Source organism: Falco punctatus (assembly GCF_963210335.1).
Source record: "Falco punctatus genome assembly, contig: scaffold_30, whole genome shotgun sequence".
Classification (NCBI taxonomy): domain Eukaryota; kingdom Metazoa; phylum Chordata; class Aves; order Falconiformes; family Falconidae; genus Falco; species Falco punctatus.
In genome coordinates, this window is record NW_027660235.1 from 1,858,101 (window position 1) to 1,871,184 (window position 13,084).

At 41.7% G+C, this 13,084-nt stretch overlaps 1 protein-coding gene across 1 annotated transcript in view; it reads right to left on the reverse strand.

Moving 5' to 3' along the window:
• Positions 1 to 13,084, reverse strand: part of LOC308057486 (uncharacterized protein) — a gene marked incomplete at its 5' end in the record, with an annotated part of 607,752 nt that overhangs the window by 295,273 nt on the left and 299,395 nt on the right. The gene's annotated exons all lie outside the window — the stretch shown is intronic.

The window sequence follows — 13,084 nt, forward strand, 5'->3', positions numbered from 1 at the left end:
CAGATTTGTCCGCCCTGCATGTCAACTCCAGAGGAACGGAGAAAATAGAGGTGACAGCTTTATCTCCAACCACTCTTTAACAAACTCTGTGCAGAACTTGGGCCAATCCCATCCTACCATAGAAGACGTGCTGTTGACAGCAGCGAGAAGACAATCATTTGGGTCACGAGCTTGTAATGCTGTTTTGACAAAAACTTGCAATACGAAGAATGCTGTTTTTGGAAACTATAGGGAACGAGCAGCAATAATATTAAGTTGTGGTAACTGTAGACAGAATTTTGTTATAGGTTGTAGCCTCTTGCGGAAAGATGATGCTTTGTCCTTAGATTGTCAAAAGAGATATGCTAATATTACTTTTGAAAATACTTGTAGGGAATTTTTGAACCTTAAGCCAAATCAACATTTTCCAGCAATATGGATGCCAGAAAGTATGACAGCAGAATAGAAGCTCTCTCTTGGTGGGCCTTGACAAAAAACGTAACTGTTGTTTTAGCTACAAAGAAAAGACAAGCTCTTGGCTTGTGGTGCTTGTTTTGTCAGTTGGGAACAAGATTGCGAGATAATGAAATTGTTTGATCTGCTTGTAGGGCTGATAGGAATCATCAGCATGCCCTCACAAGGAACAGCATGGGTTCCTGTCCAACCACAAATGAACATGTGGGTTACCTGGGCCAACAAGACAGGGCAAGATCCATTTTGCTTATCGTTAGCGACCCCATCTGGCCCATTTTATACCTGTTTGATTGGGGTCCCTTTAAACCATATGAAGGAGTTTGGGCACTGGACAACAGGTAAAATATACTCTGACTACCTCGACCAAGCAGCAAATGACTTTTGCACCATCAACAGTGGATCTGTGCAAGCCGATTGGTGCAAATCACTTGGTATTCCAAGGCACCCCTTGGGGGCTCAAGCGTTCCAAATTGCACAGGGCCTGAATGTTACCAGCATGGAACCTCAGGAGCTTGACATCTTAGGATCTATGCCGGGAAACTACTGTTTGTTTTGGGGGTTTTACAAGAAAGACATTGATTCAGGTAATTTTAGGATCCACAAACCAAGAAATTACAATACTTGGATTGCCCCGGGGTCCCCCTGGCATTCTAACATCACCGGTTACTGTAACGGTTGGACTTGGCCTGTTTCATGGTCTGGGGAGACAAATGAAAAAGCAAAGATGTTGCCTAGGGGAGTATCCTCGTTTGCGGAGATGGTGCCTGGCCCGCCGTACCTGCAAGGGCACAGGGAGGACCATGCTACTTTGGCAAACTAACATTATTTGCCCCTAGTATCCATCAAATGCTTAACATAAGTAACAAGTTTAAACGCATCAGACGTAGTGTATATCAATTGGGACCTGAATGTACAGATGATGTTGAGTTGTGGGAACGTCCATCTGTCATTTTAGCATCACTCTTTACACCACAAGTTGCTTCTGCCAAGGCTCTCACTCAGTTGAGACAGTTGGCTTGTTGGAGAGAGAACAAATTAACATTACCTCCAGAGTATTAGATGACGCACCACTGATGTCGACAGTATACGACATGCTTTAAGACAAAATCGAACTGCCATTGGTTTTCTGTTATTAGCACAAGGACACGGCTGTGAGGATTTTGAGGGAATGTGCTCTATGAATCTTGCTGATCATTCTGAGTCCATTCACAAAAAGCTTTCCCAACTGCAAGATAATATGAAGAAACACAGTGTTACTGAAAATCCTTATGACGAGTGGCTTAATTAAGGGATGGGGAATCACTGGCTGGTAGAAAACCTTATTGATGGAAGGGATTAAATTTTTGTTGTTATCTTTGCTGTGCTTGTTATCTTTTGTTGTATTTTCTCCTGTATGAAGAAAGATTTGGAATCAATTGTTGATAGAGCCTGGGTTGTCCAAAAAGAAAAAGGGGGATGTGTATGTTATCGATTTGTTAATAAGTTAAGATTGATTGACTTTATTTGATTGATTAATTGATTTTATAAAATCATTTTATAAAATTGAAGAATAGAAGGATAAGAAATATTTTTAATGAAACTTATAGTTGCACAGTAAAAGCTGCTATGAGATCTTCTGTACGTCCTGTATCAAGGCTAGAAGAAGGGCCTGGAACTATTGTTAAAACATAGGTAATAACTCTAGGGTTGAAAGGTTCCTTTGTAGGTTCTAACTAGTCTTTTGTATATAGAAAGTATATTGAGATGTCAGAATGTAGGAGTAATGGGAACTGGGGAGAGTCGACTGGAACAGCTTGTAGTTACCTGCCAAGAAACCATGAACTTTTGTAAAAGGTAATTCCGGCAGGGGGAGATCGCGACCACCGACTCATATACCACCTACCCAAATCGTACCCCAGACCCATTTCTGGATCTTTCTAAGCTTTATTGCGCAGAATCGGATATGGGAGGAGAATATGTTAATGATTTCTGGGAAATGTTATGATTATGAATGAATATTTAATGAATATGTATGATAAGTATTATATATGGTGTTTGATTTTGAGACCTGGCGTGCGTTGATCATGAGACGACTCACTCACGCACCCGGCCGTCAATAAAGAAGTGTCTGCTTATCTACATCACATTGGTGTTGATAAGTTCTTCATTCCAAGATTTCGGTAACAGTTTTGGCGACCCAGATGGGACCTCGCTGAAGGAGACCAGAGGAGTCGGGGACCTGATCGGTTCCAGCCGGCACCGAGGATTTCTCGGGGATACCCATCGATCCCCGATCCGTAAGGCTGTTTGCGACGTTCCCTGGATATTTGGTAAGACACTTCTTTTTTTAATTGTAGTAAGTGGGTGGGAGTCCCATTAAAGTAAGTAAGTAAGTGCACTAGAGAAATTGGGGGGGACTCCCACTATAATAAGTGTATGGTAAGGAGTGGGTTGGAGACCCACCAGTGAGTTTGAGTCTCACTGAGTAAGTCTGCCTGTCAGACGCGGTGAAAGCTGCGCAGGGTTGGACTAAAAGAATCCTTGTGGAAGTGGAAGCCTAGGCGTCTGCCCGTAAGACATAAGCGAAAGCTATTGCAGGGTTGGACAAAAGTGGAAACAAGAGAAACTATATGCTATAGTGTTCTCTAAGGTAGTGCCTCTAACAAAAAGTTAGAAGTTTTTGTGATTGTGGTTTTGTGTTTGTGTATTAAGAAGAAAATTAAGAGGTATAATATTGTGTTATATGTTTGTTTAAAGTAACTGAGGGAAAGTGTGAGTGTGGCTGTAAGGGTGAGACGTGTAATTGAGAACGAAAGCGAGTGTGGAGTGTGGATCCGCGGATCGGAGTGACAGAGTTGAATAATTGTGTATTGTACTGTGAGTAATTACACCATGGCAACTAAGTCAACTCGGTTGTTTAAAAGTAAAAGCATGGGTAATCTTGCTGTAAATGACAAAATCCCGAAAAATTCTTTGTTGGGATGTTTATTGGCACATTGGGGAAATTTACAGGATGATCTGCAAAAGAGTCAGATGATTGAGTATTGTAATAATTTGAGTATTGTAATAATTGGTGGCCTTTGTATGTATTGGATGATCAGGAAAAGTGGCCCATGAAGGGGACACTGAATTATAACACTATTCTGCAGTTAATGCTGTATTGTAAAAGAGAAGGGAAACGGAATAAAATGCCAGATGTGGATTTGTTTTTTTTTTTATTTAAGACAAAGGAAGGATTGGCAAGATGAATGTAAGCTAATTATTAGAGATAATTTGGTAATGGCTATAACTTCTGATAATAAGAAAGTGGGAAAAAAATGTTGTTTAAATTGTGAGGTTGGGAGTGGATACAGGAGTGACATTTTTTTATTAAATACCTGTAAAGGAAAAACTGGAACAAAAACAGGCCATTCCTGCAACCCCTGGATTTGAAATTTGGAAATAAGATAATTCCACATGAATTTCTGTATGTACCAGAATGTCCGATACCCTTCTTAGGAAGAGATTTGTTATCCAAATTAAATGCACAGATTGTTTTTGACGAAGGAGAACTTTTCTTGAAAATACCTGAGTCAAAAACGGGAGAAATCTTGATGATACAAGAAAAGGTAAAGGAACAAGAAATTCCACCGGAGGTGGATTTGGCAGTGATCCCTACTGTATGGGAAACAAATATTACTGGTAAATCGAAACTAGCAGAGCCTGTTAAAATAGATTTGAAGGAAGGTGCAGGAACAGTGAGAATTAAACAATATCTAATCAAATCAGAAGTGAGACAGGAATTGAAGAAATTGATTGATAAATTTTTGGAGTATAAAATTTTGGAAGAATGTGAATCTGAGTATAATACTCCTATTTTACCAGTCAGAAAACCTTCGGGTGAATATAGGCTGGTACAAGACTTGAGAGCAGTAAATCAAATAGTTAAGGATATTTATCCTGTAGTAGCAAACCCTTATACACTGTTAACAGCATTGAGGGAGAATTATCAGTGGTTTACAGTGCTTGATTTAAAAGATGCTTTCTTTTGTATACCTTTGGAAAAGGAAAGCAGAAAACTGTTTGCTTTTGAATGGGAAAATCCTCAAACTGGGCAAAAGATGCAGCTGACATGGACTAGATTACCCCAAGGATTTAAAAACAGTCCAACTATTTTTGGAAATCAATTAGCAAAGGAATTTGAAATCTGCAAAAACAGGATAAATCAAGACCTGGACATTTATTTTTACAATATGTGGATGATATATTGATTGTTACAAAAGAAAGATTTACTTGTATACAGGTGACTATTGACCTTTTGAATTTCCTGGGACTAAATGGGTATAAGGTATCCAGGAAGAAAGCCCAAATAGCCTGCCAGACTGTGATATATCTGGGCTTTGAGATTTCAAAAGGACAACGACAATTAGGAAAAGATCGCAAAGAAGCTATTTGTGGTATACCTGAGCCGAGAAATATTCATGAACTCAGACCATTTTTGGGAATGACTGGGTGGTGTCTCCTTTGGATCATGAACTATGGGCTAATAGCTAAACCGCTGTATGAGGCCCAAAAGAACTCTCCCTTTGTATGGGGCCCACAACAGTAAAAGGCTTTTGTAGAGTTAAAACGTGCCTTAATGTCTGCACCTGCCTTGGGACTGCCGGATTTAACCAAAGATTTCCAGTTGTTTGTTCATGAAAGACAACACCTTGCACTGGGCGTGTTAACCCAGAGGATAGGAAGCTGGAAACAACCAGTCGGATATTTCTCTAAACAACTGGACACAGTGAGTAGAGGGTGGCCAAACTGCCTTCGAGCAGTGGCAGCAACAGTGATGCTCATTCAAGAAGCTCGGAAGTTAACTTTGGGAAGAACAATAACAGTCTACGTCCCACACATGGTGATAACTGTTTTAGAACAAAAGGGGGGACACTGGCTGTCTCCCAGCCGAATGATGAAGTACCAGGTAGTACTGACTGAACAAGATGATGTGATTCTAAAGACAACTAACCTGGTAAATCCTGCAGTGTTTTTAAGTTCCATACAGGAAGAAGGACAACTGGAACATGACTGCTTGGCTACCATCAAGTATGTTTACTCCAGTCGTGAAGATCTGAAGGATGTGCCATTGGAGCGACCAGACTGGGAATTGTATACTGATGGAAGCAGCTTTATGGAGCAAGGAGTCCGATACGCCGGATATGCGGTAACAACAGATACTACAGTTATAGAAGCAGGAGCATTGGCGAGTACTACATCAGCTCAAAAAGCGGAACTCATCACTTTAATTCGAGCCTTAGAATTAAGCAAAGACAAAAAAGTAAATATCTGGACTGATTCAAAATATGCCTTTGGGGTAGTGCATGTCCATGGAGCCTTGTGGAAAGAGAGGGGGTTATTGTCCTCTCAAGGATCAAACATTAAGCATTTAACAGAAATTTTACAATTATTGCAAGCAGTTCAAAAACCAGATCAAGTAGCAATCATGCACTGTAAAGCACATCAGATTGGAAATACAAAAATAATAATTGGAAATAATTTAGCTGATAAAACAGCAAAGAAGGTAGCAAAGAGACAAACATCGCAAATGGCAATAATTCCTTCTAAAATAGTAACCCTTCCTAGGGAAAAAACGAGATATTCAGAGGAAGATGACAAATTAGGTCAGTTATTAAATGCTAAGAAAAACTTAGCTGGATGGTGGATAACTCCTAATGGACAGGTAGTAATTCCCCCTCTTTTAATGAGAGAGATAATTCAAGCAAAGCACCAAGAATGTCATTGGGGGGCAGAAGCTTTAGCAACATCTTTACGAAAACAAGTAATATCAGTTAAGATGTTGGGAATAGCTAAAATGATAACTGCAAAGTGTGAGGTATGTTTGAAAAATAATCCAATGATTAAGAAAAAGGTTCAAATGGGTAGACTGAAATCTGGTGTAGAACCTGGAGATTATTGGCAAGTAGATTTTTCAGAATTACCCAGACAAAATGGGTACCGGTACATCCTGGTAGGGGTTGATACTTTTACAGGATGGCCAGAAGCCCTTCCCTGTTGCACCACACAAGCAAAAAGAGGTTGTGAAGTGGTTATTACAAGAAATAATTCCGAGATTTGGAGTTCCTATTGGAATTTCCTCTGACAGAGGTCCACACGTTGTTGCTGAAGTAGTCCAAAGTGTTAGCAAAGTGTTGGGTATTAATTGGGATTTGCATGCGTCTTGGAGACCACAATTTAGTGGAAAAGTGGAGAGGATGAATCAAACTTTGAAATGACAAATAAGTAAAATTTGTCAAGAAACCAGTCTAAAGTGACCTCAGGCACTTTCATTGGCATTATTACACATCAGGGTACAGCCAAAGAGTGGAACCTCAGTCAGTCCTTATGAATTATTATATGGAAAACCATATGAGTCTCTAGAACCAAATCTAAACATATATGTAAAAGGAAAACTTTGGCTGCGATTTGGAGTGTAGTAATTTGGAATAGACCTTTATCCCTGGAAAATTTAGTGCATGATTTCCAACCAGGAGACTGTGTCTATGTGAAGACTTGGACCTCTGAACCTTTGCAGGAGCACTGGAGAGGAGGACCTTTCCAGATACTCTTAACCACTTTTACAGCTATCAAAATTGCAGAATCGGATGCTTGGATACATTATACTCGAGTGAAGAAAGCACCGTGAAGAAAGCATCTACTCCATGGAAGATTGCTAATCATGACCCAGAGACTTAAAATTGACTTTGAAACATGTCTAATTTTTTATATCAGGTTATGATTGGGTTTTGGATTTTTTTTTTTTTGGTTAGTAATGTTGGTGGGATCATGGGATGGCTTGGTGGACAGGAACAAAAGACAAGTAGAAACAGAACAAGTGATTGAAATTCCCAAGCAAATGGCTGAGGAAAATTTGTTGGTAGGATTGACTAAAGAATTTGCCAATTTACAAAATATCATGCAGATCACTGCTTGTTTGCCAATACTGAGGGCAGTAGGTGAATCTATTTCATGGGGAATTTTAACTATGAATTTGACTAACCTGGAACATAAAAATGAAACCCATTATTGTGAACAGAGGCCAGTGACTCAATGATATGAGCAAGTGAAAGTCACCAAAAAAAAAAAAAAACAGTGGAGAACTCCAGGTAGTCTGGTGGATTGTGAAAAATTGTTCAATCATGTTTTTACCAAAATAGGGAGATTTAAGACTGTGGGATGGTGTTCTTATGATGAACAGCTTAAAACCAATGTGAGCAGAAGTATCATGAAATGGAAGTGTAATAAAACTGGCCAAGGTATCCAATTAGTAGAACAATGGGACTCTATATGGTCTATGTCCATATTCTCCCATTTTCAGTATATGGCCAGAACTTCTTGGTGTTTTACCTGGGATGGAAAGTTTTTTTTAGTATTACCCTGGGTAGATGATAGGTCAACTACATTGGGAGAGAAGGAAAATAAAATAGTGCCATGGTGGAACTGTGAAAAAAGTGTATGATTGCAGTAATGCAGACTTAGTAATCCAAAGAATTCCTCCTTAGGACACTGTTTTAAAATATGGTTGTTTTTGTCGAGGTCTGTAAGAACACTCTCAATTTAACCAGCACTTTTACAGTTAGGAAAGGAACTTAGTTTAGTTGTAGTAAAAATACTATTTGAAGTCCAGGACATTTAGTTTGGGCATTAAGTGATGGAACCTGGACCACACATTTACCATTAGATGGTAAGGTGAAACAAATTACTTTAGGCATGCCAACATTGTGTCCAATTTGAAAGAAATCACCATTTAGAGGATCCCTAGAGAATTTAGAACTAAAATGAACAAAGAGATCCGAGACAAATGATGATAATTGGAATGAACCATCTACAGGAGTGAAAATTGGCTGGGCACTTGAATCACTTTTAAATCCTATAGCTTCATATAGGAACAGAGCATGGCTTTATAAGTTAACTGGTCAAGTGGAAAAATTAGCATATGTTAACAAAAAGGGGTTTAAGGAATTGAATATATAATTACAGGCAACCTCCAGAATGACTTTACAAATAGAATGGCACTAGATATGCTCCTACTTAAAGAACATGGAGTATGTGGATATCTCAAGGATAAATTGGACCACTGTTGTATCCACATTCCAAATGTCACTCAGGATGTGGAACATGATCTAGATTTATTGGGAAAAATTGAAGAAGAAACTGAAACAATTCAAAAGGATATGTCAGAAGATTGGCTTGGGAAAATTTTTAGCAAACTGGGATGGAATTTGAGCTCTTGGATACAATCTATAATTAAAACTTTGTTTCTGTTATTAATTGTCTTTTTGATGAGCATGCTAGTATATGCATGTCTGAAGAAACAGTTTACTAATAGAATTGCAGTGAATCGTATGATTATGAGAGAAGTACCAACCATTTCACCAAGATATGATCCATCACCAAAATATGTTGAAACAAAAGATATATGAATAATGTGAAAGTATTGAAATAATGATTTTCAACACTTTCAAAGGGGGGAAATGTTATCGATTTGTTAATAAGTTAAGATTGATTAACTTTATTTGATTGATTAATTGATTTTATAAAATCATTTTATAAAATTGAAGAATAGAAGGATAAGAAATATTTTTAATGAAACTTATAGTTGCACAGTAAAAGCTGCTATGAGATCTTCTGTACGTCCTGTATCAAGGCTAGAAGAAGGGCCTTGAACTATTGTTAAAACATAGGTAATAACTCTAGGGTTGAAAGGTTCCTTTGTATCTAACTAGTCTTCTGTATAAAGAAAGTATATTGAGATGTCAGAATGTAGGATTAATGGGAACTGGGGAGAGTCGACTGGAACAGCTTGTAGTTACCTGCCAAGAAACCATGAACTTTAGTAAAAGGTAATTCCTGCAGGGGGAGATCACGACCACCGACTCATATACCACCTACCCAAATCGTACCCCAGACCCATTTCTGGATCTTTCTAAGCTTTATTGCGCAGAATCGGATATGGGAGGAGAATATGTTAATGATTTCTGGGAAATGTTATGATTATGAATGAATATTTAATGAATATGTATGGTAAGTATTATATATGGTGTTTGATTTTGAGACCTGGCGTGCGTTGATTGTGAGAGGACTCACTCACGCACCCGGCCGTCAATAAAGAAGTGTCTGCTTATCTACATCACATTGGTGTCGATAAGTTCTTCATTCTGAGATTTTGGTAACATGTAGGGGAATTCTTGGCAGAACAAGGGCATACTGTACCCTTGCAGGAGTTGGACAACCCTGGCCTGCAGATTACAAAGTTACTTTGAAGATCTTGTACTGTCCTTGAATAGGCAGAATAAAGAATAATGAGCATTGTACAAGAAGAAGGCCGGATGCCAAGCAAGATGTGAAAACCGTTAGGTTAGCACATCCTTATTAGGCGCTTGCGGCATGACAACCAATCAACAGGTAACATGAATACGTAACCGACAACCAATGACTGTCAGGCAGCTGCTGCGTGAACAGTCTATTAGAAGTATAAATATGACAAAGTTGCTACATAAAGTAGGATGACATATAGCCACATTGGTGTGATTGTCGTTACTTGGCTGACTTTCCGATTGGGACCCTCTTCAGCCCACACTGCCAAAGTATGTCCCAGTGGCCTCCAGGTGGGGTGTGAGCCCTTCCCCACTGTTCTCTCAGCCTGACCATCCAGCTGGTGTTTTACCCATCTCTTTCTGATCCCACCCAGAGTGTCATGGCCTCACGTGGGCAGAAGAACACTGAGGGAGACCATGGGCAGAGTTTTGCTGAAGCTGAGGGAAATGACATCCACTGTGGAGCTCCTCACGCACAACTGCAGGCTGTCAGGTTGGCGAGGCAGGATTTACCCTTGGAAAATCCACCTGGACAGTTACCCGCTCAGGTGCCAGAAATGTCACCCAAGGGGACTCTAACTGGTGACACACCCCTCACCATGGGGGTTTGTGCAGCCTGTGGTTCCCCGAGCTGCAGTTACGGACTCCTTCCAAGACAGTTGCAACATTGACTTGTCCTTTCTCACAAGTGACCTCTGCCAATTCAAGGAGCTTTCAAAAGCGATACTTCAAGGAAATATTGATTTTATACCAGAACTTCACCATTATTATTACGGTTATACCACGCCCTTATTTTCTCTCATCTTTAACATATTTGCACCTGGGCAGGAGACAGTGACGACTTCTGAAGTCATCTTTTCAGCAGATTGTCTCAGCAAAGGCTCTTTCAGTTATTCACCACTTTTCTCCTCCCTTTAGTCTTTGGTCTTTTAGGTACCTCTCACCTGTACTGCTGTTCTTAGCTTCAGGAAGGAAAAACTTGCGTGTCTTCCTGCAGCCAAACTGTCTCCTTACCCAGCTCTTCCCTTGTGTTTAGATCTATCTTTCTGGATCTAACAGCCTAAAAGATTTCTCATGAGAGTGTCCCTTGCAGAAAGGCACCTCATCAGAGACAGCTTGGAACGGGCATCTGCTTGTGGAGGCTGTTGGCCTATTTATGACACTTGATCATTCTTGACATTGCTTGCAGATCTGAATAATTCTTCTGCACCTGTGTGCAGCCAGTCCTCTAAGGCAAACAGGTGGGGATGGTGCAAAGGAGCTGCAGCACCCACCTGCAGAATTGAGGGGAGAAGTCTGATGTAAGGAGAAGGGATGTGAGTCCCAGGGGACAATGAGAAAAAGGGTGGCCTTGGGGACATTCAGAGTAGGGTTGTCCATCCTGTGTCAGACCTCAAGGGACTGCGATTCCTACCAGTCCAGATATCCTGAGGAGATCCTCTGCATCATTATCACTTGGAGATTGCTGCTAGAACCTCCTCTCTAACCTAATCAGGAGCAAAATATAACCTATGAAATGAAAAATAATTCCTTTCAAATGCACTTTGAAATCCTCTCTCTTACCTACGTGAATGGAACAGATTCAATTAGCTGCACAGCTCTTCAAGACTTGAAGGAAATGAGAAAAAGGCAAATACCTCCTTAGGGCATTGGGGGCTCCTGCCATGAACCTGAGCTGCTGAGAGCAGGCTGAACCAACCACTCAAGGAATGTAAGTCAGAAGCAACACTGAAAATACCTTCAAACATTGATGGGTCCCGCTGAGGGCCATCGCTGACAAAGCGTCCCCATGGACTCGTTAGAGGAGCTAATTAGAGGCCAGACCTGCAGGTAGGCAAAGGTACTGTGTCGGTGGCTGTAATGCTGCAAAACACATTTGGATTTTTGTATGAAGCAGAAAGGCCAAGCCCTGACCCCCAGGCTCTTGGAGGGCAGAAGAGAAGACCCTCCAAATCCAGTTTCCTGTCACAGGCCTTGGTGGCATGGGCAGCTGCCATTGCCAGGGGGACAGAGGCCTCAGACCCCTGTGGGGCCATTCAGCCTTGCTGCAGCCCTGGGCCATCTCCACTGCAAGTTGCCCTACACTGTCCATGTGGCACCTCTTTCCACTCTGGGGGTTGGACTCTTCCTTGCTTTCCTACCCAGCCCTCACACCCGCATTTCTCTGCCTTTTCTCAAGTTTTTCCCCTCCTCCCTGCTTGTTCCTTGAAGCTCAAAGCCATGGGACAATCCAGGCACCCTCTGGGTGAACTCCGGCATCAGAGGGCAACCCTCAGAGGGACATTTCTTTCTCTTCACATCCAATCTTACCTTTCCAAGCAGCACTTTGCGGAGGTTTTCTCTTCCTGTCACTATCAGGAATCACTCCCTTATCTCTGACACCCCCCTTCAAGCAGGTGCATGCTATTCCTGTGGTGCCCTGAGGCTCCCCTTTGCCTGTCTCAAGACATTGAGGACCTTCAGTCTGTCTCCACAGGCTCCATCCAGGCAGGCATCCTCCACAGCCTCTCCAGTTTTTCCTCCCTCCTCCAGAATGAGAAACCTCCAAGCCCAGGCACAGATCACCCGGATGTGGCCACAACAGTGCTGTGTCAAGGGGGATGATGCTGAGTCAAGGGGGATGATCAATCCTTCTTCTGAGTGGCCACCTATGGTGAAAATCTCAGAATCAGCAAAGGAGGACAGCCAATGGCCAGGGAGGAAAGGGAAAGGAGAGGTGGGCTACTTGCATGGGAGGATACAAGGGTGGTCACCGAGAAGCAATTGTGCATGGGAAAGGAGGGAAAAAGGTAGGAAAGGGTGAAGAACAGGAATCCATAGGAAGCAGCCAAGCAGCCCTGCATCTGAGCAGCAAAGCTTGGAGTGGGAAAAGAACGTCGCAGGTCATCTGACACACTTTCTGTTAGGCTTCAACCGCTGCTGGAAACCGGAGTGATTTCCCTGCCATCATGAAGGCAAGATCCATGGTGGATGCAGATCCAGAATCATTCATGCTGGAAGGGACCTCCGGAGGTGTCCAGGCCTACGTGCTGCTCAGAGAACGATCAGTTATGGGGTTGAAGCAAGTAGCTCAGGCTTTCCTTCAAGTGGGGCTTGAAAAGCTCCAAGGATGGACATGGCACAAGCTCTGTGGGACATCTGCTCCACTGCTTGACTGTCTTCATGGGGAAGGACATTGTCTTCCCCTGCTTCAGCTGATGCCCATTGGCCCTCACAGTCCCATCACGCACAAGAGGCAAGACCCTGGCTGCCTTTTCCTGCTGATATGACCCAAGAAGATATGGGAAGGCTGTTATTAGGTGTCCCCAAAGCCT